We start from the raw sequence: 27,425 nt of genomic DNA, 5'->3' as shown, positions 1-27,425 counted from the left end.
GTTTATTCAGAGCTTTAACTCTCATTATGTATACAATCTGGACTGGCCTGGCCTGACACAAAATGCTGAGTCAGCAGGCCAGGCCAGGCCAGGTCAGGTTTTAGAACATGCCCACTTGTATTCACTCGATACCGCACCGCGCGTTGCTATCAATCAAATTATTGTTATCAGTGATTAAATCAACCGACGACAGCATATTCAGACTGACGTTATCGCTTGGTTTCTTTTACCTTTTATACTGCACCCACGAATGGAGTATACAATGACATTTTAAAGATATTGATCTAGCATGAGCTGGCACCTGCTCAGTATTAAATGACACTAATATGAACTTATTGATATATGACATTTTCTGAAAATACTGCAATATAATAGGGCAGTACCTGAAGCGTTTACCTTCAGTACACTTGAGCGAGGTTTGATATGTCACGGAAGGATCGAATTTCTTTTAATAGCCTTGGTCGCAATATGTAATTGTTCGTTGACAGATTATGTCAACGAGTTTTGATTAGGCCTTCACTTGACATTAGGGATTGGAAGAATCCCGTATAACACGTCTTTTATTTTAGACTATATATGTTTTGAGCGGGACGGGTGCCTCATCCCTAACGCATATTTTGAAGAATACATTAACATTTCAAGCCTCCTCTTTATTATGAATGCCAACATTCAGTGTAATTGTTATTCTTGATTTCGAAATTCTAGCACTTGCAATTTCGAGACCATTTGTACTCCCCTGTATGATAACATGGCCGGTATTGCATTCGGAATATCTCGGCCATTTCATCGTTGTTTGCGATAATATGGCCGAGGAGCTCCGAATAGTGTGTTAATGGCGAAAATGAAGTATCCGGGGGATTTCCAATGGAATCCCAAAAAAATCTATTTTAAACGACATATCACAATTGTTTATATAAACGCACAAATACAATTTTTCAGCATGTTTCTCTTACACTTAAACAATGGTTAATAACTTTGATAAATACAAATGATCCTATTAATTTAAGGGATAGTTTGAAATAAATTAGATGTAAGGGTGTATTGTATAATTATGCATTAATAATTTACCTTGTGTGTCCTTTCATCCAACACTCCTTCACTATCGGGGTTTTTCAAATAAGTGGAGGACTGAACTAGTTGGTATGAGGTAATTAAAACCGCAGCAGTGGCGGCGGCATGGGAGAAAAGTGAGAGGGGCAAATAATATTCATTACTTTTGAATCTTATCGATAGTAGGATGTGTTGCCTTGGTGATGACAGTCGGATGTTGTACTAAGTATAACCTAAATCGATTATGTAACACTATCAACACAGTTGTATCTGTTAAGTCTATTTCTTACAGTCGGATTATTTAATGCTATTTCAAAACGAGCAGAAACTGTAGTTCCCACCTATATGATACACTGAGCAAAGAAGCTGTAAAATCTTGTACTCATAAATAATTAATAAGGTGATATTCAGCCGCTTGATTGGTCGCATGAGACACACCTCATGCGATGCGGAAATGGCCGAGAATTTACGGATGTTATCTCGATTCGAAATAGTTTAATGAGATCACGGCTTACCAATCGTTTTAAGCAGGATATTGTTAAATATGCCGATAGCTCTTCACTTAGGAAATTCCTTCCCTTTTGTTATCGGCTATTTCATTGGTCGGAAAATGCTTATGAATATTCAAGATTTACGAAGTTTCCTTAATTTGCCGAGGGTATATATATATATATGTGTGTGTGTATTATATGATATATATGATACGCTGGGGTGCCGAGGATGGTAGTTCCCGACGCAGCTTTAAGGTAGGTGCAAAACTAAATATTAATTGACAGATACACACGCTGGTATAGGTTCGTTTAAAAAAAGCATGTTAACCGCGTGGAGTTCAAGCTCCATTTTGGGAGTCAGAAGAGGAAAAGTCACGTAACAATTGTGGGTCTAGGTACATGTATATAGCGACGGCCGTTTTAGGACAGTTTTGAAGTAAAATCATACAGCAATCATTTGTCCTGAAGAGCTATACCACACAGAAAATGTAGCGTCAAAGAAAGGATAGAGGTTCTTTGACCGCTCGGTTAAATAGCCATGCGTTACTATATTTAATCATAATATGGCGTTTCTATGAATACCACACAATATGTGCGTAGAAAATATCGCGGATACAATTAATCAAAGAATATCCAATTATATTTGTGTTCGCTGCTTGAACAAATATTCTAGTTAGAAGTTTTGTTCAGTGTAGGCTGAAACGCATTAGATTTTGATGGCTGTAATCCAAAACTGGTCATAATAAAACTAGGAGTAATAATACGGAATCCCAACAAATACATATTTTACAGTGAATGAGATATTATTGCATAAGGCATACAATTGACATTACAACATATTCAACAATGGAAAATGTCATTTTGAAGAAAAATGCCTGAAATGTTTTAATGTCGTCATCGTTTAGATTTAACTGCAGGTCATCCAACGGAAATTCATGAAATTCTTAAAGATTAAGCCCAGTACTTTATGATTTATTTAATGCATTTCGGGCTTTAAATTTAGGTTGTACTTGAAATTGAATTTTGTATTTTGAATGATCCTTTAATGAAAAACTTATTTTCGTGACTATCTATATTGGGGAGACAACCTCTTAGACTGTCTTTTACTATTTACTAAGTAAACAGCCAAAATGAATTTTAGAGGTCGAAATCATATTTTGTCAAATGGGATAGCAGTATTGTTGACATTCCGCCGTACATTTATTTTGGTAAATTAGCAGTCAGCCGTTCTTGATTTGGGTAACATTGTACCGCGACCTGACCAGTATACAAACTTAAGTCGTCAACATTTTATTTTTGTCCAATGAGAAGGCAGTATATGTCAAGTTTTCTAATACAATTATTTCAGTAAATCAGCAGCCAGCTGTTATTGATTTGAATCAGGTGAAGAGGTAGATACTCGTAAAAACAGTGAGTAATTTACACAATATAATATAGACCACTAAAACGGCTAAAAAGTATTAGTAGGTACTTACACAAAATAAATGGTAATGCGACTGCGTAGCATCAAACCTTTTATTTGTTTAGGTACATACTAACAATACTTAACAAAATTGCCAGTATAATGTATCGTACGATTTTCAAGTATAAACACTTAAATTATTAATATAACCACACAAATTGATTTGAAAATTGATTGTTCGCACATCCGTTCGGTGTCAATAAATTCACGATAAACATGTTGCTTAATAATACTGAGAAGAACAAACACAACTATGGTGAACACAAAACGACATTTGAAATGATATATTATTCAAGAGGATGGTCACGTTGAGGTTTATTTGTAATAATATCAGTTGATAGATTCATGTACTAAACCTATATGTTAAGTGTATTTACCCCCTCTCCCACACACAAACAGAATATAATCAAGATAGCATGTATTATTCTTGCAAAATATTAAAAAAATGTTCATGTTGTTCTTTTGGTTAATGAAACAGATGATTATGGAGGCTATTCGTTGCCAAAAGTCCCGACGTGTTAATTTCCACAATGTGCTTCTTAATCGTTCCAAATATCTCTTGCATTTGTCAATGCAGTCTTGAAGTCCCTGGTCAGTATTACAGACGCATCTTAAGATTGTTTTAACATATTTTTACTTAGGTGTATATTTCTTTAAAAAACTAATCCTTTAAAATGGGGTTTTCATTTTTAAAAACTTAAGTTTGCATGTTTTAATTGCAGAATATACAATTAGCACAACACTGTCTTCAAATAATATAAACCAGTTAAAGAAATTGTTGAATTTAAGGAAAAGGTAAAAATTTAACATATTAGCATACGTTTATATCAAGTTTGTCACAATTGTTGTAAAATAGATAAAGTTTCAAGGCAGAAAAATAGTCATTGCCCTTGTACCAAAGTCGGCGTGTTGGAGCATCCGTATCCTATGGACATATTTTTAATTCTTCATAGATGTTTAAGTGTTGAGTGAATAAATTAAAGATCAAACGCATTGAGTTTGAGAAAAATTCAGTGTTACAAAGAATTGAAATCAACAGCAAAATGAAAACCCCGAACAGAATTTTATTGATTATCAACACAAGCAGACTATCAGGACAATATTACATACTTCATTACAGGTCCTTATTTAGATTGAAGTACTGATTGCGGACTTTGAGTATGTACTGTCCTTGCCTAAGAAACATTTAATTTCATTGCAAGAATGCCAGACAATGCACTGTTTTTGAAAGGTATACGGAGAACACCATTCCGGACTATAGATCATGCAGACATAATAGATGACGAAGAAAAAGTTGTGTTTAAATTAGCAATAACTGCATCGAAAAGATTGCACGGATCACGGATTATTTCACTTTGAAAAGGAGCCAATTTTATCTGAAATTATGACCATTACCAGAAATGGCTTACACTATGACATGTCAATGGGCCCATCCGCTTTTGATTTCTGCAAGATTTCCTCATAAACCTGATTTAGTTTTATAGACAGATTTGTGGTATTATATAAAGACTGTTTAGTGTTGAAATGTGGCCAACTTTTAACGTCTGACATAATCACGGCAGATCACCGTACACCGAAATAGTAGCCCTAGCGAGACGTAAACTACGCAATATGGCATTTTTTGTCAACAACTGGTACAATAGTACATGCTTGTTGCTAATTTTAATAGTAATACATATTGATTGTAATCGTCAGATGTTTTATCCAACCAAATAACATGCAACAAGTCCCAGATTTGTTTGTAAGCAGTACCATTCGTTTTTAAAACGTAACAACTCACTCAAAATTTACACACATGTTCAATCTGTCTCTTGTTTTACCGGTAAGTTAAACTGTACAATAACATAAATTTCAGAACCGTACGAATTATTCATTGTCTTAAAAGTTAGTTATATGCCTAATTTCGTGTTTGTAAAGTTGCTCCTTATTAAGATACAGCCTTGATATGTTCGCATTATATGGACTGGGTTTAGTATTTTTGTGGACTGTGTTTAGCCGTATACTAGAAAATAGTGTGCTGTGGATAGTAGCATACTGATTGTGTCATAGTCGTAATAATTATTGTTTGAATAAGCATTAAAACGTTAAAAGATAATTAAATTTTAAGAAATAGACGTCTGTAGAAATTAAACGCCATTTTACGAATCGTGAAATGTATTATTCTTTTAATACCAAGTACTTTATGCCTCAAATGGGTGCACATATGTATTGTTTTGTTGTCTTTAGACTGTTGGCACCAGTGTCGCCGATTTTCCTTTCTTGGGATTGTGTTTCCTTTTTATTAATTACTTAATCAATCGCTGCCACACTTCACTGGCAATCAATTTAAACTTAGATCAATAAATACAACTCTAAAACACTAATTTTAATTATTACCTTAATGATATAATTAAAAAAAAAATACGAACTATTTCAACTGATGTACCGGCATACATCCGAGGTTGTTTTCTAAAAAATGGCCGAGGAGTTCCGAATGCAACAACGCCGACCAGTGACTTTATATTCAAGATCACGGCAAGGACCGAGACAAAGACGCTCGTGCATGAACTGTGCAACTTCACGTACATTCGGAGCGTGCCCGGCAAAAGGGAAACAGTGTCATAACTGTAACAACTACAATCATTTCGCAGTGTTGGCGGCATGGAAAAAAACAGTGAATAGTGTTGACGATAATTATGAGGAGATAATCTGTAGTATTCAAGAATACAACATTGACACGGTAACCACAATTTGTTCTACCGATCGTGCATTAGTCTGTCTGTCCCTTGGCCCAAAACAATATCCTGTAAATTTCAAAATTGATACAGGAAGCGCAGCAAATATTCTTCCCCGCAAAGATTTTCAAGCGCTAGGTTTAAATTCCCCGTTAGAGCCGCCCTCTGAAACGTACAGGTATTCGTATTCCAGTTCTCAGTCCTACGCATATGACTAGAGGGCATGTTCTAAAACCTGGCCTCAATACACATTGAGAGTACAAGCACTGAATATACTGGAAAACAATGATAGACCTTTGTTTAGAAAAAACTGCATGTTAATGTTATGATTTTTTCTGAGTTTTATTTAGATAAAAAAAGTAGTTTAATTGAATGCATGGGAATACACTGTATTGAAAACACTAAGCGGATTAAAAGAAAATAGGTGCATAGATCTTGATTTACAAATCGAATCTTAAAATACACGTGTTCAAATTCAAATGTTTCATATATATATATATATATATATATATATATTTAACATACATAAAACATAATACATTTTATTTGTGATTATTTTTTTATTTGTTATTATTTATGGTGTAGAAATTCCATCTTACAGTTCATATAAAGTTGAACATCCAAGTTGTTCAAAACTACATGCATAGTTTAATTGAAAAATTTGTATAAAAAATAATTAAATATGCATTCAAATAAACTACATTATTTATCTAGATAAATCTCAAAAAAGATAGTATATTAAACATGCAGATTAATTTTTAAATAAAGGTCTATCATTGTGTTTGCGTTTATTCAGAGCTTTAACTCTCATTATGTATACAATCTGGACTGGCCTGGCCTGACACAAAATGCTGAGTCCTCAGGCCAGGCCAGGCCAGGTCAGGTTTTAGAACATGCCCACTTGTATTCACTCGATACCGCACCGCGCGTTGCTATCAAACAAATTATTGTTATCAGTGATTAAATCAACCGACGACAGCATATTCAGACTGACGTTATCGCTTGGTTTCTTTTACCTTTTATACTGCACCCACGAATGGAGTATACAATGACATTTTAAAGATATTGATCTAGCATGAGCTGGCACCTGCTCAGTATTAAATGACACTAATATGAATTTATTGATATATGACATTTTCTGAAAATACTGCAATATAATAGGGCAGTACCTGAAGCGTTTACCTTCGGTACACTTGAGCGAGGTTTGATATGTCACGGAAGGATCGAATTTCTTTTAATAGCCTTGGTCGCAATATGTAATTGTTCGTTGACAGATTATGTCAACGATTTTTGATAAGGCCTTCACTTGACATTAGGGATTGGAAGAATCCCGTATAACACGTCTTTTATTTTAGACTATATATGTTTTGAGCGGGACGGGTGCCTCATCCCTAACGCATATTTTGAAGAATACATTAACATTTCAAGCCTCATCTTTATTATGAATGCCAACATTCAGTGTAATTGTTATTCTTGATTTCGAAATTCTAGCACTTGCAATTTCGAGACCATTTGTACATCCCTGTATGATAATATGGCCGGTATTGCATTCGGAATATCTCGGCCATTTTATCGTGGTTTTTGATAATATGGCCGAGGAGCTCCGAATAGTGTGTTAATGGCGAAAATGAAGTATCCGGGGGATTTCCAATGGAATCCCAAAAAATCTATTTTAAACGACATATCACAATTATTTATATTAACGCACAAATACAATTTTTCAGCATGTTTCTCTTACACTTAAACAATGGTTAATAACTTTGATAAATACAAATGATCCTATTAATTTAAGGGATAGTTTGAAATAAATTAGATGTTAGGGTGTATTGTATAATTATGCACTAATAATTTACCTTGTGTGTCCTTTCATCCAACACTCCTTCACTATCGGGGCTTTTCAAATAAGTGAAAGAGTGAACTAGTTGGTATGAGGTAATTTAAACCGCAGCAGTGGCGGCGGCATGGGAGAAAAGTGAGAGGGGCAAATGATATTCATTACTTTTGAATCTTATCGATAGTAGGATGTGTTGCCTTGGTGATGATAGTCGGATGTTGTACTAAGTATAACCAAAATCGATTATGTAACACTGTTAACACAGTTGTATCTGTTAAGTCTATTTCTTACAGTCGGATTATTTAATGATATTTTTCTAAACGAGCAGAAACTGTAGTTCCCACCTATATGATACACTGAGCAAAGAAGCTGTAAAATCTTGTACTCATAAATAATTAATAAGGTGATATTCAGCCGCTTGATTGGTCGCATGAGACACACCTCATGCGATGCGGAAATGGCCGAGAAGTTACGGATGTTATCTCGATTCGAAATAGTCTAATGAGATCACGGCTTACCAATCGTTTTAAGCAGGATATTGTTAAATATGCTGATAGCTCTTCACTAAGGAAATTCCTTCCTTTTTGTTATCGGCTATTTCATTGGTCGGAAAATGCTTATGAATATTCAAGATTTACGAAGTTTCCTTAATTTGCCGAGGGTATATATATATATGATATATATGATATATATGATACGCTGGGGTGCCGAGGATGGTAGTTCCCGACGCAGCTTTAAGGTAGGTGCGAAACTAAATATTAATTGACAGATACACACGCTGGTATAGGTTCGTATAAAAAAGCATGTTAACCGCGTGGAGTTCAAGCTCCATTTTGGGAGTCAGAAGAGGAATAGTCACGTAACAATTGTGGGTCTAGGTACATGTATATAGCGACGGCCGTTTTAGGACAGTTTTGAAGTAAAATCATACAGCAATCATTTGTCCTGAAGAACTATACCACACAGAAAATGTAGCGTCAAAGAAAGGATAGAGGTTCTTTGACCGCTCGGTTAAATAGCCATGCGTTACAATATTTAGTCATAATATGGCGTTTATATAAATACCACACAATATGTGCGTAGAAAATATCGCGGATACAATTAATCAAAGAATATCCAATTATATTTGTGTTCGCTGCTTGAACAAATATTCTAGTTAGAAGTTTTGTTCAGTGTAGGCTGAAACGCATTAGATTTTGATGGCTGTAATCCAAAACTGGTCATAATAAAACTGGGAGTAATAATACGGATTTTAGAGGTCGAAATTATATTTTGTCAAATGGGATAGCAGTATTGTTGACATTCCGCCGTACATTTATTTTGGTAAATTAGCAGTCAGCCGTTCTTGATTTGGGTAACATTGTACCGCGACCTGACCAGTATACAAACTTAAGTCGTCAACATTTTATTTTTGTCCAATGAGAAGGCAGTATATGTCAAGTTTTCTAATACAATTATTTCAGTAAATCAGCAGCCAGCTGTTATTGATTTGAATCAGGTGAAGAGGTAGATACTCGTAAAAACAGTGATTGGCCTAGTTAGCGTGTAGTTTACACAATATAATATAGACCACTAAAAAACTTGCTGACAAACATACTGGCAATTTTGTAACGGCTAAAAAGTATTAGTATGTACTTTCACAAAGTAAATGGTAATGCGACTGCGTAGCATCAAACCTTTTATTTGTTTAAGTACATACTAACACTCCTTAAGAAAATTGCCAGTGTGTTTGATAATGTATCGTACGATTTTTCAAGTATGAACACTTAAATTATTAACATAACCACACAAATTGATTTGAAAATTGATTGTTTGCACATCCGTTCGATGTCAATAAATGCACGATAAACTTGTTGCTTAATAATACTTAGAAGAACATACACAACTATGGTGAACACAAAACGACATTTGAAATGATATATTATTAAAGAGGATGGTCACGTTGAGGTTAATTTGTAATACTATCAGTTGATAGATTCATGTACTAAACCTACATGTTTTGTTCTTAAACTATTTATTCAAAGTAATATATATCTTTTAACATAAGTGTATTTACCCCCTCCCCAACACACAAACAGAATATAATCAAGATAGCATGTATTTTTCTTACAAAATATTAAAAAAAATGTTCATGTTGTTCTTTTGGTTAATGAAAGATGATTATGGAGGCTATTCGTTGCCAAAAGTCCCGACGTGTTAATTTCCACAATGTGCTTCTTAATCGTTCCAAATATCTCTTGCATTTGTCAATGAAGTCTTGAAGTCCTGGGTCAGTATTACAGAAGCATCTTAAGATTTTTTAACATATTTTTACTTAGGTGTAAAATTTGGAATTGTGATATTTCTTTAAAAAACTAGTCCTTTAAAATGGGGTTTTCATTTTTAAAAACTTAAGTTTGCATATTTTAATTGCAGAATATACAATTAGCATAACACTGTCTTCAAATGAAATAAACCAGTTAAAGAAATTGTTGAATTTAAGGAAAAGGTAAAAATTTAACATAAGACGCTTCTGTAATATGGCCCCAGGTTTACAAACGTCAATTGACAAGTTCAGAAGTGAAAAAGAAAAAAAGACAAGTTCAGAAATACAAAGATAGATGATTTCGCCTATACCTTTCGCTACGCGTCTGCAAGCTTTAACATATTTATAAGTATCTCAAACAGACCGCCGTGAAGTGGCTTAAATTTCATTTCCGGTACATTAATGAAAATGTATCAAGACGTTTTTAAACCACGACCAATACGGACCAGACACTTTGGACCTTGCTCAGGGATACTTCGGACTATCATGTTTTGTTTCTAGTTTAGGTCCAGTTTGTTTTACAAATATTTACTTTATCATTTAGATGGTTTAATCATTTATTCTCAATAAATATTCGTTACCAAATTATAGTCCAAAGTGTTTTAATATAGATGATCCGTAGTGCCATAATAAGGTTCGCAATATCCATAGTCCAAAGTGTTCAAAATTGATTTAAATAGAGACGAGTGATAGCGGAAATTTCTGAGAGACGAAAGGGGGAGTAAAGGCCGTGGTTAAGGCGGAGCTATCTATAAATAAAATTAAATTCATCTCGTTAACATGTTCAACAGCGAATGGAAAGTCACCATCATACAATGTACTTCGTAGAACTACAAACTGAAATCTGTCTTCTACGAACCGCAACGTAAAAATCTGCATTTGACTTTTACACAATGACGACTGTTTACCATAAACAACTCTATAAACACGACTGAATCTTCTGTTGAATAGATGCAACGAGAATAAAACTCCAATTGGCACAATGAAAAATGAAAATGTACAGTGTGAAATGTAAACATACAACCGATGAGTTGTCGTTTGTAAAATGTACATTGGTAAATCATTAATGTTACAAATATAAAAGACACACATACACGTCTGGACTTTTGGCAACGATTAGCCTCCATAGGTGATGCTGTCAAAGATGACTGACTGCATAAATTCTCATGAATTGTTTTTCAATTGACTGGTTTGTCACAATGTTTAGATGTAGTCTCAGCAATTTCTATGTATTAGCAGGTAAAAATACATGGAGATTTAAAAACACAGTGGGTGCCTTCAGTGGGTTGCATAGAGGATACTTGTTTCCTAATGTGAAATAAATGGGGTCTAAAGTCAGTGACTTCAATTATTTGGGGACTGTTTTCAATTGGTTGTTTTCAACAAGCGTACATTTGCCATTAATCATGAACACCTAGTTGGAAAAGCCCTTGAGGCACTAAGTGTATTATTAGCTAATTGCAATAAGAATTAGTTGTTGGCTCAATGTAAGGATATTTGTCAGTGGTTTGGGGATTCGAAAAATCAAAAGAAACCGAGCGCATCCAATTTAAAGAAAATCCGTTGGTAAACGCAATTGGCCATTGGCAAATAACAAAGCTAGAAGCAGAGTTCCAAACCTGTACACTAATGTTATAAGTACATTAGACTTTGAACATAACTTGAGCAAATATGATCCCTATTGATATGCCGCTAAACATGATTACGAACGCATGATATTCTGAAGGAGTCTTGCGGGAACGTATTTCGAGAGGGTTCAGAGTATATATAGTTCTCCAAAGAACTTTGAATTGACTGAAAAATAATGTTAATGATATTGCGTTACAGAATAGATTCTACTTTTAGTAATAACAATGATGGCAAACTAATTGTATTTCTAGAGTCAAGGGGAGATGTGGAAAGATATGTTATTGATCGTTATACAGTTGTATATTTACGTAGTCTCTCCTGCTTGTAATTGTCCAAGTATCATACACTTTGGCGCATAAGATTTTATCCACTTATATAATACGTTCTCACATGTATTATCAACATATACGTGCACAATGAAAACTACAGGGAAAAACCCAGTTGGCAAAGACGGTTGACGACGTTATTTCACTTGCTGCTATAAGTTGTTATCTCTAGCTGCCATATTGATTTAGAAATAAAAGCAATATTTTAATATAAAACAAAGATAACTACAGGGACAAGCCCAGTAGTCAAAAGTTTAAGTAAAAGCCCTGTTTAGAAGCACAAGGCTCTGACCCAAAAGTCACCGAACGAGGGTCATAACACGTAAAAATGCCATAAACAGGCCAAACATGTATCAGAATAACTTCCTAAAAATGATGGGATTACCGCCTTGTAATGGCCTGGGAAACACGCGTTCACTGAAAAACTAGTTATTGAGTATTCATCCTTTCACTTGCCGCAACATTTTTTAATTGTGATAATTACTAAAACAAACAAACCCAAACGGAACCGCCATCAACTTTGATACGATTAAGTATAAAGTCAAGCAAATCTTATAAACTGATTAAGTAATATATATATATATATTATAATTGGATAAAGACATCAAATTCAAACGATTGAATCCAGCCGAAGCAACAGTGCCCACTCCTCAAAGATACGATACAGAGCCTGCGAACAACACCTTTTATATGAAGCCTTATTGTTGCAATTTCAAGGATTACACAGTGTCAACAAGAAGATAATAAGAGGACGCTATTGCTCACCTCAGTTCAGAAAAGTGAAGAACATTTACTGGAATTTTGTATCTGAGGCCAATTAAATGTTAATGCATTCAATGAAAGAGAATGAGAGCGCCACTATATGACTACAATGCTCACGTTAATCTAACAATTAAATTAGTGTTATAAGTATGAGTCATCTATTGTCGCAGTGGTTCTTTGTCAAAACAAATACAGACAGAAAAAACGGCAAGTGCAACATCAAAATGTCTGCTTCCTCTAAAGGCATACTAAGATGTAAAAAAGTACTAGTAATTGCAAAGTTCTACTAACAAAAGGTCGTTACATTAAATTGTGAATATATTTAAACAAAGGTCGTATATTATTTTTAAATTTATATGACATTATGAACATAAATTTATCAAATGTATTCCATTATGATGAAATATTTTTCATATGGTTTCAGTCTATTGCTGTACATACTTGCGTTGCCTATATGATACAAAGCAAGACTGATAAGGCCTCAAAAAGACATACCCGTGTTAAGGGCAGCGTTCCCAAAAATGCGTAGCAGGGTAGAGACATAAACAGTTTAAGTGCAGTCAAAGCAGCAGAGCAGGTTGATAAGGCCTACTTCAAATATTTCTAGAAGCCGGGGAGGACCCTTTGACTTAGGTCTGCTAACTTGTTACTTTTAATTTATGACTTGTGGCTTTTGAATTGCGACTTAAATTGTGACTTTAAACTTATTGCTAACTTTGCCGCTCATTTCAACCACGTGCTTGCGACGCATAGGAATACATTGACGATGGCAGACAATTATACCACCGAAGCCCATTTTGCTTGTTATAATAACGTAAGCTTATCCAGCGACCAGGACCAACTTAAATAATGATTCCGTAAAAAACATGTCTCAGTACACAGTGTGTTGTGGTTATATCCCTTTGCTTCAAGTTTGAAAAAAAGTTTGTAGGATGTAAAGAAAAAGCAAATACAACAAATCACTAGTCATAAATATTCCTAATTAAGGGTAACGACGCATCACTGAACATTGGAATTGTTTAGCTTGTGTCGCTCATAACTGCTAAACTATATTAATACACTCATGAAACCGTTCTGAAATGCTTGAGGTGGCTACGTTGTGCAACTTAACAAATATTGTCCGGTTAACGAAGTGAAGAGCGCACTTGGTTCTTACCAATGCGTCCCGGGTTAGATTCCCGGTCTGAGCGTATTTGAGTTTCAGTAGATGGTCAACGAAGCGGGACAAGTGGATTGTCTGCGGGTACTCTGGTTTCCCCCACACCACAAGACCAGACTCTCGCCCAACATCGTGCCAACGAGAGTGATTTAGCGTACGTTCATATCAAGTTTGTCACAATTGTTGTAAAATAGATAAAGTTTCAAGGCAGAAAAATGGTCATTGCTCTTGTGACAAAGTCGGCGTGTGGGAGCATCCGTGTCCTATGGACATATTTCTAATTCTTCATAGATGTTTAAGTGTTGAGTAAAGAAATTAAAGATCGAACGCATGAAGTTTGAGAAATAATCAGTGTTACAAAGAATTGAAATCAACAGCAAAATGAACATCCAAACATGAATTTTATTGATTATCACTGTCCTTGCCTAAGAAACATTCAATTGCATTGCAAGAATGCCAGACAATGACGTACTTTCACAACTGCAATTGATCTATAATTCGGACAGATAGAAAGCCTCAGAGCATTTTTTTGGTAAAAAAGCACATGAAAATGCTAAGGTTTGTGATAAGGGACTTTCACAACTTTAGCTAATGAATTCACTGAACAACATTTGGAGATAAACGATATAAAGATGACATCAGACATGTGTTGCACTGTTTTTGAAAGGTATACGGAGAACACCATTCCGGATCATGGATCATGCAGACATAATAGATGACGAAGAAAAAGTTGTGTTTAAATTAGCAATAACTGCATGGAAAAGAAAAAAAGGTGCTCACGGATTATTTCACTTTGAAAAGGAGCCAATTTTATCTGAAATTATGACCATTACCAGAAATGGCTTACACTATGACATGTCAATGGGCCCATCCGCTTTTGATTTTTGCAAGATTTCCTCATAAACCTGATTTAGTTTTATAGACAGATTTGTGGTATTATAGAAAGACTGTTTAGTGTTGAAATGTGGCCAACTTTTAACGTCTGACATAATCACGGCAGATCACCGTACACCGAAATAGTAGCCCTAGCGAGACGTAAACTACGCAATATGGCATTTTTTGTCAACAACTGGTACAATAGTACATGCTTGTTGCTAATTTTAATAGTAATACATATTGATTGTAATCGTCAGATGTTTTATCCAACCAAATAACATGCAACAAGTCCCAGATTTGTTTGTAAGCAGTACCATTCGTTTTTAAAACGTAACAACTCACTCAAAATTTACACACATGTTCAATCTGTCTCTTGTTTTACCGGTAAGTTAAACTGTACAATAACATAAATTTCAGAACCGTACGAATTATTCATTGTCTTAAAAGTTAGTTATATGCCTAATTTCGTGTTTGTAAAGTTGCTCCTTATTAAGATACAGCCTTGATATGTTCGCATTATATGGACTGGGTTTAGTATTTTTGTGGACTGTGTTTAGCCGTATACTAGAAAATAGTGTGCTGTGGATAGTAGCATACTGATTGTGTCATAGTCGTAGTAATTAATGTTTGAATAAGCATTAAAATATTAAAATATAATTTAATTTTAAGAAATAGACGTCCATAGAAATTAAACGCCACTTTGCGAATCGTGAAATGTAATATTCTTTTAATACAAAGTACTTTATGCCTCAAATGGGTGCAAATATGTATTGTTTTGTTGTCAGATTCAAGGCCAAACCCACTTTTGGAGTATGTCTTTTATTCACTATTTATTTCGTTTTCGAAATGTGTGATATATGCAAGTGACAATTCATACATATAGATTATTGTGCTTACATAAAGTCTGCTTTTCATTAATGAATTTCTTTTTAAATAAGTTATTGTTGTTTCTTACAGCAACGAAATCCAACATATACGAGAATACACACTCTTGATAACCACGTGTAAATATTACAAGTATTATTGCATATATGTATTACTAAGATGACATGAAGTAACACTTTAATGATTAAGAATGGGCGGAGTGAGCGTAGCAATGTTACTTCAAGTCATCTAACTGACTTAGAATACAACTTCATTGGCTGTTAGATTGTCAACGCAAAATTTGACGCAGGAATTGTGTATCGGATGAATGGCAGTAGGCAGACCTTTAAACACCCGCGAAAGCTGAAATTCTTGAATATTAAGCCTAGTACTTAATGATTACCTATTTGCAATTGCATTGGCTGAAAATGTAGGTTGTATTCTAAAGATGATGTATAATCTCTATACAGCTTTTTTGAAAACAGAAACAAAACAAATGTCGTCACATGACAGGGCAAATGGAACCTATATTCGTTCAGGAAGGGGGGGAATTATATGCATTTTTCGTATTTTAAAATCCTCTATTTTCAAATAATGTTTTCATAGAGTGTATACTTATCATGGCTCATCCATTCAAGGCAAATGGTGGTAAGAACTTTAGACATGGCCAGTACAGTGAAGCCGCACTTCTACACGGCTGCGAAACAGTGGCTCCAGCTCTTTTAGGAGCTGTGTATAAAAAAGAGCCAGTGACACTTCCGAGCTAGAGCAAAAGAACGGATATCATCATAAAACGTAAGTATGACTCGTTATGACTGTTTCGCATCCGTGTTCTATTTGAGACCCAAGGCAATTACAGCACTGTCGATTCCACAACGTGATTATTGTGTCACTATTCTTTTCTGATAATTACTTAAGAACGGGAAAAGGTAATTACAAGGCACTGTGGTACATTTTCTCTATGTTACTTGTTCTGTTTAACTAAGAAAGCCAAATATCAACACTATGATTAAAATAGTTATAGAGCGCATGTTAATGCCATAACTATCCCCAGCAAGTAGAAAGGCTATATTCCATACAGTATCTGCGTTAAAATATCTTGACTCAGTACATTATTACTGCAAATTTAAACGAGAAATTACTAATATCTTCTTAAAATGCTTTAAAACAGAGAAACTTTACGGACAAATAAAGATACTCATCGTTTCAGATTTTTGTTAAATGACGTTTACAAGCCAAATTATTAAAATAGTTTTGTAAAACCCCTACCTTTGCCCGTGAGCAACATGTATCTACCAGTGTTTACTAATGTTTTAAAGCCATGCGTCACAAATGTGTTGTTGTTTGTATACCTGAACATGTCTATACTCGTTAAACTGACACTTCATTGTGTCGAACATAAGTTATTCTTAACAAAAACAGGTCAAACCCTTACCGTCCTTATGAAATAGCATGTTTTACGTCTCACTTGTGCTTCTATATCCGGTGTACGGTGATCCAACGTGCTAATTATTAAACTGGTGAAACAGAATTATTATGCTAAGTTTAAGCAATACTCTCCCGCCAGTATGTCAGTCATGTCATTGGATCAGAAGAAAATACCACCATTTTGTTTATTTACATAGTTGTGGGTAGGTTTCTTTTTGATTGGCCAGTTAGATAAACATACATATGTGTTCTAACATGGATGCAGGGACACTTTAGTAAAAAGGATTGGTTTAGTGTAATTATCACTTCTAAAGATAACTCTGGTTGATGTAAATGTTCTGTTGGGAACGTTTTTAAAATTATAGTTTAACCTTCGACAAGCGGGAGGAGTCCGGTAAGTCGTCCGATCAGTCGAAGCGTTTGTCCAATCATCACCAAAGTTGATCAAAATATGTATGAGCATAATATATAAGACGAGTTTTAACCGGTGATATCACTCAAGTCACTCCGGAGTTATCGCACATTCACTATAGAAATTACCTAAAATTGGTCTACTTTAGAATTATTTGCCCGATCATCACCAGATTTAATTATAGAAATGACCTTAAATTCAGGTGCGTGAAGTTAGCTGGATAGCCGTACAGCGGTAAAAATTCTCCGGCCGGAACATTTCTCCGAGCGAAAAAAGTGTTTCGTCCGGAAAATATAATCTCCGGCCCGAAATATATTTATATCGGAATACTTTATTAAACCATTTCCCCCATATGTAGGGGACACAAACACCTACCACCCATAGAGGTCACCATACTGGGAAAACTCGTTAACTCGTTTAAACCCCTTGCAAAGTTGGCCGAAATTCCACAAAAATCGACACAAAAACCGATTTTCGGCTAAATCTGGTACTCACCAGAGTGAAGTAGGCGGAGTACCGTTTTTTTGTATAACGCTAATACAAATTGTTTGTATTCAGTTTGGGGTGTAATCAATGTAAATTGAATGTTCCATTACATTAGCTTTCTTTTATTAATTAAACTAACCTGTTATGGTTAGGGTAATGACCCTCTCAGGATATCTCCATAGCATTGAGTACTAGTCTTACTGATAGAGCTGCACATGGATTTGGTTTCTTTTGAATGGGCTTTATGGTTGCCGAAATGTGTAGTATTTGGCACTGAAAAGCCCTCATGTGAGAAGCACATGGGTTTATTTGGCTCTGAATGGGCTTAATCATGGGTTGGCAACATGTGGTGTATTAGGCACTGCGAATGGTTAATGGCAGTTGCACATGAGCTTGTTTGGTTTACAATTGGCGTTATGGTTGCCAAAATGTGGTCAATTTAGCACTGAGTAGGCTTAATGAGAGATACACATGGGTGTGTTTAGCTCTGAATGTGCTTTATTGTAGTCATAATGTAAATGAAAATGACAGAGAACTAGAGTGGTAGAAGCCTTCCGTGGTAAAGAAAGCTTATTGTTATGCTGCTTTTGCGTTTGCTGACACACGATTGATCTTAATGTAGCTGCAATTGTGATTATTTTGAACCGAGTTGAATGTAGATTTTAGAGCCCTACTGTGGAATATTTGACATTAGATAAACTTCATTGCAGCAGAATTTTTTTACAGGGCAATGAATTGACTTGGTATCTTTACATTAAATGGTCTTAAGTATTACAAAATAATGGTCAATTTGACACTAAATAGAGCTTCATAGAGCCCCTTTATCGTTTGTTTGGCACAAAAGGTTTTTTGAACACACAGTGGACTTGAGAACAGTCTGTCTGTGGTGACTGTATGGCAGATATGGGTTGGTGGTAGCCATAATGAGGTTCAATTAGCTCTGGCTTGACTTTTGGAGAGCCCGTCTGGGGTTTGTTTGATAATGAGTTCGATTGACTTTAACCACAGTTAGGATGCAGAGCGCTGCTGGAGACCTATTGTGTCTACAAGAGACAATTTGAAATTACGCCCTGATGGTGTTTAAGGAATTCAGTGGACTTAAGAAACACGTTTTTGCTTTCTAAATACTGTTTTGACATGGAGGGAAATGTTTACTGCGTTGTTTGGTACTAGAATGTTCACACATTAGGCTGGAAAAACACAAGTTGGAGTTAAAAGGTGATACTTCCGGCTGAATGGACTTACATGAAACTCACAAAAATATTTTATCTGTAACTCGTTTACCACTGGATGCGTTAAAGTAGGGACATTGTTTTGTTGACTTGACTTTTAATATGGGAAAAGAGATGAACTACGATTAAAACTGTTTTGTAATTATATTAATGTTATGACTTTTTCCAATAAAACGTAGATATAAGTAATAGCGCTATCGATATTGGTCATATTTATTTGCATTTCGACATTAAAATGATTTTGAACTTGATTTTGAAATGCATAGTTGTGTACATGTATTTCAGTAAGCTGTAGATTATGAAACAGTTATATCATCTTTTCATTACGATATGTTGCGTTGTATTGCAACGTGTGCAAATTTTCACCTCGGGTAATCTTTTGACTTGCTAGTATATTATTTGATAACGTTGATTTTTTTAATAAAATAGTAGTAGCCAAATACAGTTCGTGGAGGAGGTTCCTGTGGTTCCAGTCCTAGATCTTGACCAGTAGGTCACCATCTGGATTGCGAAACGATAATCAGTTCAAGGTCTGTCAGCGTTGAGGCGAAAACTAGATCATTGTCAATGTATTTAGGTCATCTACAAAGTCATCCTAACTAGGTTGTTCGATCCCGCTCGATTCAAGAACGAAACCGGGTCAAGGGTCGGTCAAGGTTGTAATGACTCTTAACTTGACCAACATATTCCCGCCCGAGTCACTCGGTCAAGGACTGTCAATGCTGAGTGTGTTTTCTATAAGTTCAAGGTTAAGCGAGTCATGTTGTAATTGGTGTATATGAGACTAACATTTCAATAGCTTGCCCACAGTATGGCACAAGCTTAGTTTGAGATTACAGAAGAGACGATAAATTATTTTCAAGAAAAGGGACTAGAAACTGTACAGTGGTCGCCTATTATACAACATATTACTTGTACAGTGGACGAAAAACTTTCATTGGTGGTGAAGAAAACAGAACATACATCACACGTTTTATTGAAGAAAGGGTCAACTCAAATCAAATTGTTTCAAGAGTCTCATTTCCTCATCCGACTCTCGAGACAAAGGGTCACCAGGAAAACGAGCATCAACAGGAAAGAAACAAGGAGGAAAATTACATTTAACAAGTTATTGCGCGAAGATAGAAAACAACCAAGGAAAACATCGAATGAAATCACAAAAAAATTGAGGAAAAACAGTCAAATTCCAAATAAAAACTCTAAAAATTCAAAGAAAGTACTCTTTAAAGACATATTCGTGTAAGACATATTCGTGTAGATATCCCTAGATATATTGATATCTTGTCAAACATGAACTCTTGCGACAAATGTGATGCGTCATTTGATAGGAAATACAACTTGGATAGGCATGTACGAAACAAACATAATCAACAATTAAGCGATATGGAGGAACCAATCAGTTCATCAGACACCGAGGAGGACGATAACCCCATGGACACGCTTGTGGAACAAGTTTTTGAAGAACTTTACCCTCAATATGAAGAGAAGGTTCTAGCACGAATTAATCAAGAACAAATCTCGGAAGAGGATGCGATGAATTTAGTGTTTCAAAGTATGAAAAGTGTTTATCGTAAAGCATTGACAGACCTATTCACAGACAAGCTTTTGTGGTACACGGCACTAAAAGACAGTCGCTTGTTTCAAGCAATCAAGAAAACAGCAGAAAATGTAATGCAGTCAGAAGACTTTGATAGAGAAGAGGCGTTAAGATTTGCAATCAATAAAAGAAAATTTCTCTTCGAAGTCCTTCTAGATGATTATACTCCACCAGAACTCACAAATTAATGCATTTTGACTTGCAAATTTCCTGTGTTCTTGTTTACAAGTTAATTACCATTTACAGAATGGTAATAACAAGATGACAATAATTAAAGAAAAGCATGCACACATTATATTTACAAACATAGACATAAAGCAATTTAAGAATAAACAACGGCACAGTGTATGGATAACATGTAAATATATATTTATATATTGTTATTATTTTGAATTAAAGCTGTCTTGTATTAATGATAGAAAACAAACAATCCGTCGGACAATAGATGTGAGTAACCAATGAGTAATTGCTCTTTTTACTGAGTACCACATGAGTAATTGCTCTTTTAATTGAGTAACCAATGAGTAATTGCTGTTTTACTGAGAACCACATGAGTAATTGCTCTTTTAATTGAGTAACCAATGAGTAATTGCTGTTTTGAGATTTTAGAGTTTTTTGTTTGATTGTTTTAGACAACTTTACCTATGTTTTCTACGAATCATTTAATGTACACTGTGATTATGTAGTGATGTTTAATAAACATTAAAATTAATGCTTGTGTTATAGTTAGTCTCTATATTTATACAGTTGTGTACAAAGAAAGTTCCCGCTGAAATATTTCATTACTTAGAGATAGATGTTTCAACCCCATACATTATTTGAAAACCTTGAACTAGTTTGTATGTCAACGGATAAGTCACTTTGTCTTTTAAATGAAGCAAGAAAAACCTACCATCAAGGATAAGATATATTATCCTTAGCCAATAATAACAAAGATCATCTCTCAGTCCTCATTTGGTTAAGATTTATGACGCAGTGAAAGAAGTCCATTGTATTTCCCTCCAAAATTAAAACATGAGCTGACATAAGTGAATAAACTGTTAATAATTCAGTTATGGTGTACGTGGAGGTCATCTAGGATACAAAAGATGATCCCAACTGATATTCAAAAGAAGTCATTTAGCAAACGGAACCTACTAACCACTTATAATAACCATTAGAGGCTACATCCGTAAATGAGATGATAGTTTGAGCAACAAACTGACCCAACACTTGAATCATGTAAATCCTCAACTTGTTCAAGATGTAACTTTTTCAACCTTCAACAACTAGGTTAGGACCGGATGCAATAAATAATAAGATATTTAAGTATATGAACTAAAGAGAGAGATGACTTTATGACTTTTCCTTCAATGTAATTTCACTTTGACATATTTTGCATTGCAAAAGATATGCCTTTTCTTAGACCTGCACCTTAAAAAATTAGGTGCAACTCCATTTTTTCATTTTACATGGCCGTTCAGTAATTTTTCACCCAAATGGTAAGTCAAACTGAACTGACTTGCTCACACTCAATCTCATGGTCAAGTTTGTTATAAAATTGCCATTGTGTCAAAATTTCTGCTTGTTAATTAGTAAAAAAAGTCTAAATGAGGTGCCTAAAGAAGTTTGTGTTGTTGACAGTAAGTACTGTAAACAACCTCTGCGATTCACTAAAATCTGCATGCGATAATGCACCAGTCAATTGTAACCACGGCCTACCCCTCACCAGGTCCGGGGAATAGTGGGGACTTTGACATTTGGTCCAGCCAACCCCAGCTAAAATTCCCGCCCTGTGGGGACGAACAGATGGTAAAATCCCCGCCAAATGCCCCTGCACCCAAGAGACCCTAGAGGTAAGGCCCATTCCCCGCTATATTTAAAGCGAAGACAAAACCACCGCATTCACCCGGCACTGCGGGCCACCTGAAAGGTAAACACACGGCCCATTTCCTCGTCTATCCCCTGTATACCCCCGGACCTGGGGGGGGGGGGGGCGTGTTTACAATTGACTGGTGCATAAGACCCCAGCTTCTCGATAAATCTTAAGCGTAACGGACTTAAAAAGCTTGAACCTGTTATAAAATATTTCCATAAATTGGGGCAAAGAAACATGACATACAAAATAAAAAAGTCATGTACATAAAGTGTACTAATGCTCAATAGCAATATGTTTGGTCATAAAGAAGTTGGGTTACTTTAGTTAAGAACAATTAGATTTCAGTGTAAATCACTTGTAAATGGGATATGTAAGCTTCACACAAATTACAGACTTTTTTTGTAATTCAGAATGCATCCATGCCACCTGGTTTGACATTACTGCTGAGGACAGATTTTCAGCAATGCAGGTATTGCCATGTTATGTATTACTGGAGGCAATGAGTTTGGAAATAAACCAGACTTTTGTCAAGGTTTCCCTGAAATAAATTGCCAGTATGTTTCTAGCTCTTTGATATTAACATTCGCTTGTTATGACAGTGTTTATTTCAATAGCTCATTGATGAACTGTTTCTTTCCGAATTGAAATTCTTTCATGCCGTTTTCGTTGCAGCTTTGAGATAATATCATTTTTTTTATAAAACTGCCGACCTTCATTGGTCTTTGGACTGTATTGTGCATCTATTCGCCCATTTTGTTTGCTCTTTTAAGCAAACATTGCATTAATTGCAAACAAGTATCACAACTTACTACACATGATGCAGAATTATGTTTCATTTAGTGTGCACATGATTTTTAGCTTATGAACATCTACTAAAACAATCACAGCAACACAATGAGATCCCTATCTAAAGAAATATTGCTACTTTTCATTCATTCATACTGTCAATCATTCATGAATATATTCATTTACTTAAAGTTAATACTTTGAAAAAAAAATACATCTCTGATGGCAAAAGCAATAGTGAGCAGGGGAATTGAGATAAGAACCTTTTCCCTTTATGCATTAAAGAAAAAACCTAAATACACTCAAAATACCTTAAAGGGTACACCAGATTGGCACCAAAAAGGTGTTTTTGTACCGAATCTCAGGACAATTGTTTAATAAAATTTGATCAAAACGTTCAATCTGTGAGAGTGCAGCTTTTATAAATTAAAAACACTATCAAATTTATTGTTTATTTAATATAGCCAGCCTGGTTGCTGAAGCCACAGAGGTATTTTCAAGGACAAGAACCAGTGCTGATCAAAACATGGTCTAGTGATGGAATTCCATACCCGTTCTTGGCAAGGATTTTTTAGAAAGGAATTTTGTCTGCAAGTAAGAAAGATTTCTAAGAAAGTCTGGTTTAAAGGCTTTCAAAATGCATCTGGGTACTCAATTAGTAAAGATTAACCTTTGAGTTGTTAAAAAGGTTATTGCAAATCGTCCAAAAGACTATATATTAAATATTTTTGTCATATTTTTTTTTTAATTAATGAGCTTTACTGCACATTTGTCGCATTAATGCACCAGTCAATTGTAACCTTGGACCCTCCAGGTCCAGTGGTAAACCGGGGATAGCCGGGGAAAAGGGCTGTGTTTTTACCATTCAGGTGTCCCTGCCGGGTGAATGCGGTGGTTTTGTCTTGGCGCAAAATATAGCAATGCGGGGGCATTTGGCGGGTATTTTAACATCATTTCTTCCCTGCAGGGCGGGGATTTTACGCTGGGTTGGCTGGACTGAAAGTCAAAGTCCCCGCTATTCCCCGGGCTTAGGGGGTGTGTGTTTACAATTGACTGGAGCATAATTCCTACATAAAAGGTTATGCATGTCTCAAATGAGTGTTTACCGGCATTTTTCATACTTTTACAGTAGAAGAAGTCTTATTTTGTGTCAATCAGTGATTTTGTGTCTTGCTTGCAGAATGTGATGTGCCAATAAAATCCAGTTTGCTGCGGCTTTTCGCAAATAAGCAACTTATAGACACTGGTTAAGAGCTGTAATCTTAATTTTAAGGCAAATCTAGCCTTCAAAACAGATACTTAAAGCATTTTTTTTAAACTTAGCATAATTATGCTATCACTGCATTTTCTACATTATGTAGCCATCTCATACATGAAGACACTAGCAGTTGTCATGAATCTTTCAGTTTTGGTGTTTTTTTGCCATTCCCTTTGCTGCGTCATTTGTCACTGGAAGCATTTCAGTTTGGCTCTATGTCATTTTTTAAAAGTTTGCGGCTTACCGATTGATGGAAGTGGGTATTTCTGCTTTTTATGAAAACACCACAGGTGCTTATACTCATTCTAAAAGTGTTTAAAATATCCAAATAGCCAAACTTTCAGTATGTGTTGCATACAGCCTGAAACTGAACTACAGGAGTTTTGAAGTCTGTTTTTGCAAAAATATTATATGGAAATACTGTTTTGAAGAGATACATTGTAAGCTCAAGGTTAGTGTCTATATGAAACATATAGTTAGAATAACTATGGTCTTAGGCCATATTTACATATTTTAACAACGGTGACTTCATTTGTTAGTGTGATAGTCTCTTCATCTGCGTCAATGTAAACACATTGACCCTTGTTTATTATATTCTGAGTTAGGTGATAATCTGTTTCAGATCGGAATTCATCACTTTAGTACCGTATTCACCAGTACGGTTTTATCCAGGATACCAGAGTGGCATCTGGGATTGATCTCTTCAGTAAGCTGGATTCAACAGTAACGTTCAATCCAGGATACCAGAGTGGCATCAGGATTTGATCATTTCAGTACTGTATTCACTAGTTACATTTTATCCAGGAAACCAGAGTTGGCATATGGGACGATCACTTCTTCAGTACCCTATACCAGAGTGCATTATGTATCTTGGATCGATGACTCTAGTACTGTAATCATCATGAACAATTGAAATAAGAGACAAGAATTGAGTGACATTGTTAAAATTAAAACAAAATCTAATAAGTTCTGAATAATTAAGTGTATTGGCAAAGGATATACATTTTGTAGTTTAAAACTGAATGAGCTAATGAATGAGCTAATGTAAGCATAATTATAGTACATTTTTGTTCTGATAATGTTGTGGACTGTTAAATTGCTTTATTGTGGATATATAACAAGTTTACAACACATATATATGTATATATATATGTATCAATATCAATAACTAATGTTTTGTTGAAAAATATATGTGCTTGTTTTTAGCTCACCTGAGTACAAAGTGCTCAAGGTGAGCTATTGTGCTCGCCCTGTGTCCGTCATCCGTCGTAGTCGTCCGTCGTCGTCCGTCGTCAACAATTTGACTGTTAACACTCTAGAGGTCACAATTCGGGAAATATATTAATGAAAGTTGGTCAGAATGTTACCCTCGATCAAATCTTGGACGAGTTCGATATTGGGTCAACTTGGGTTAGAAACTAGGTCACTAGGTCAAATAAAAGGAAAAGCTTGTTAACACTATAGAAGTCACATTTATGACTGTATCTTCATGAAACTTGGTCATAATGTTAATATTGATAATCTCTAGGTCAAGTTCGAATCTATGTCAAGTGTGGTCAAAAACTAGGTCACCTGGTCAAATTGAAGGAAAAGTTTGTTAATACTCTAGGCCCCAATTTCTCGAAACTTCTTAAGCTTAACAGGCTTAAGTAGCTTATTTCAATTACTCAAATACATACTTGAATGGAATTTTGATAAATGAAAAATGGTGTAATTTTACTAACATATAGATCATTTCTATCTAAAGTATAAAAACTCTTAAAGAAGTAAACATTATCCAAATTATTGAAAACCAAAAATAGTGGGTTTAGCTTAATCCTGTTATAAGGGACTTAAGAAGTTCCGAGAAATTGAGGCCTGAGGTCTCATTTACAACTGTATCTTCCTGAAACATGGTCAGAATGTTTATATTGATTAGCTCTAGGCCAAGTTCGATCTTGGTCATGTGCGGTCAAAAACTAGGTCATTAGGTCAAATCATAGGAAACGCTTGTTAGCACTCTAGAGGTCACATTTATGACTGTTTGTTCATTATACTTAGTCAGAATGTTCATATTGATTAGCTCTAGGCCAAGTTCGAATCTGGGTCATGTGCAGTCAAAAACAAGGTCACCAGGTCATGTAATAGGAAAAGCATGTTAACACTCTAGAGGCCACATTTATGATCATATGTTCATGGAACTTGATCAGATTGTTATTCTTGGTGATCTGTATTGGATCAGATTAGCGATACAGGGCCTTCAGGGCCCTCTTGTTTTTTTTAAATGTTATAGATGTATAATTCAGTTTAAAGACTCATACTTTAAATAATTAAATATTTTCATACTTTCTGCATACATTGTTATATTCAATGATGGAATGGTGCTTACAACATCAACTACAGGGAATTTATATTCATTTCAAACTGCTGAGGTGGTCAAACCATTTTTCCAGGTTATTTGCAGACCCTTAAAAATCTAAAATATACATAATGCTGTTTTACATAATTTTTAAAATAGTTTAGTACAGGTTAATATGTCAGATAACTGTAATAATTAGTTTTTAGTTAACTCAATCTGTTTCGTTTACCTTGTTATGTTTAAAGTAGGAATCATTTATTTGTACTGTAAATGCTTGTATGATATTCAGTATTAGGTGAATTAATATACTTGTGTTTGTTATTATCAGTTCTTTCAAACATTAAAATATTAAATTTGCTTTGCATTGCCTTAACCTTACTTGTTATGCACCTTAATAATCTAATTTGTGTAGTCAAAGTCATAGCATGTCATATAAAATGAATTTTGACTCTTGTTTTAAAAATGTTTGAAAAAATGTTTGAAAAAATGTACTGCATTAGCAGTTTCTGCAACTGATAACATACCTAGAGCCCGTCTAAGGCAGTGCCTTATTTCATA

General features: G+C 35.1%; 1 protein-coding gene and 1 long non-coding RNA gene across 7 annotated transcripts in view; one reads left to right on the top strand and one right to left on the bottom strand.

Annotated features, from left to right (window-relative positions):
* LOC128237123 (uncharacterized) overlaps positions 1-27,425 on the bottom strand; it is a 100,556-nt gene that overhangs the window by 59,937 nt on the left and 13,194 nt on the right. For 4 of the 6 annotated variants that reach the window (XM_052952359.1, XM_052952355.1, XM_052952358.1 and 1 more), the window contains exon 1: positions 1,069-1,108. The exons of 1 other annotated variant lie outside the window; for it this stretch is intronic. The gene's annotated coding sequence lies outside the window, so the exon portion shown is untranslated. Of the gene's footprint in view, positions 1-1,068; positions 1,109-7,570; positions 7,640-27,425 lie in introns of those variants that run through there. One more of the 6 variants, XM_052952356.1, reaches the window with a different exon arrangement.
* LOC128237130 (uncharacterized) lies at positions 8,260-27,067 on the top strand. Its single transcript, XR_008261508.1, has 5 exons — positions 8,260-8,290; positions 9,015-9,076; positions 22,896-22,954; positions 23,736-23,865; positions 25,152-27,067. It is a non-coding gene; the product is annotated as an uncharacterized LOC128237130 (long non-coding RNA).

Source organism: Mya arenaria, chromosome 6 (genome assembly GCF_026914265.1).
Source record: "Mya arenaria isolate MELC-2E11 chromosome 6, ASM2691426v1".
NCBI lineage: Eukaryota > Metazoa > Mollusca > Bivalvia > Myida > Myidae > Mya > Mya arenaria.
This window is presented reverse-complemented; position numbering and strand designations above follow the sequence as displayed.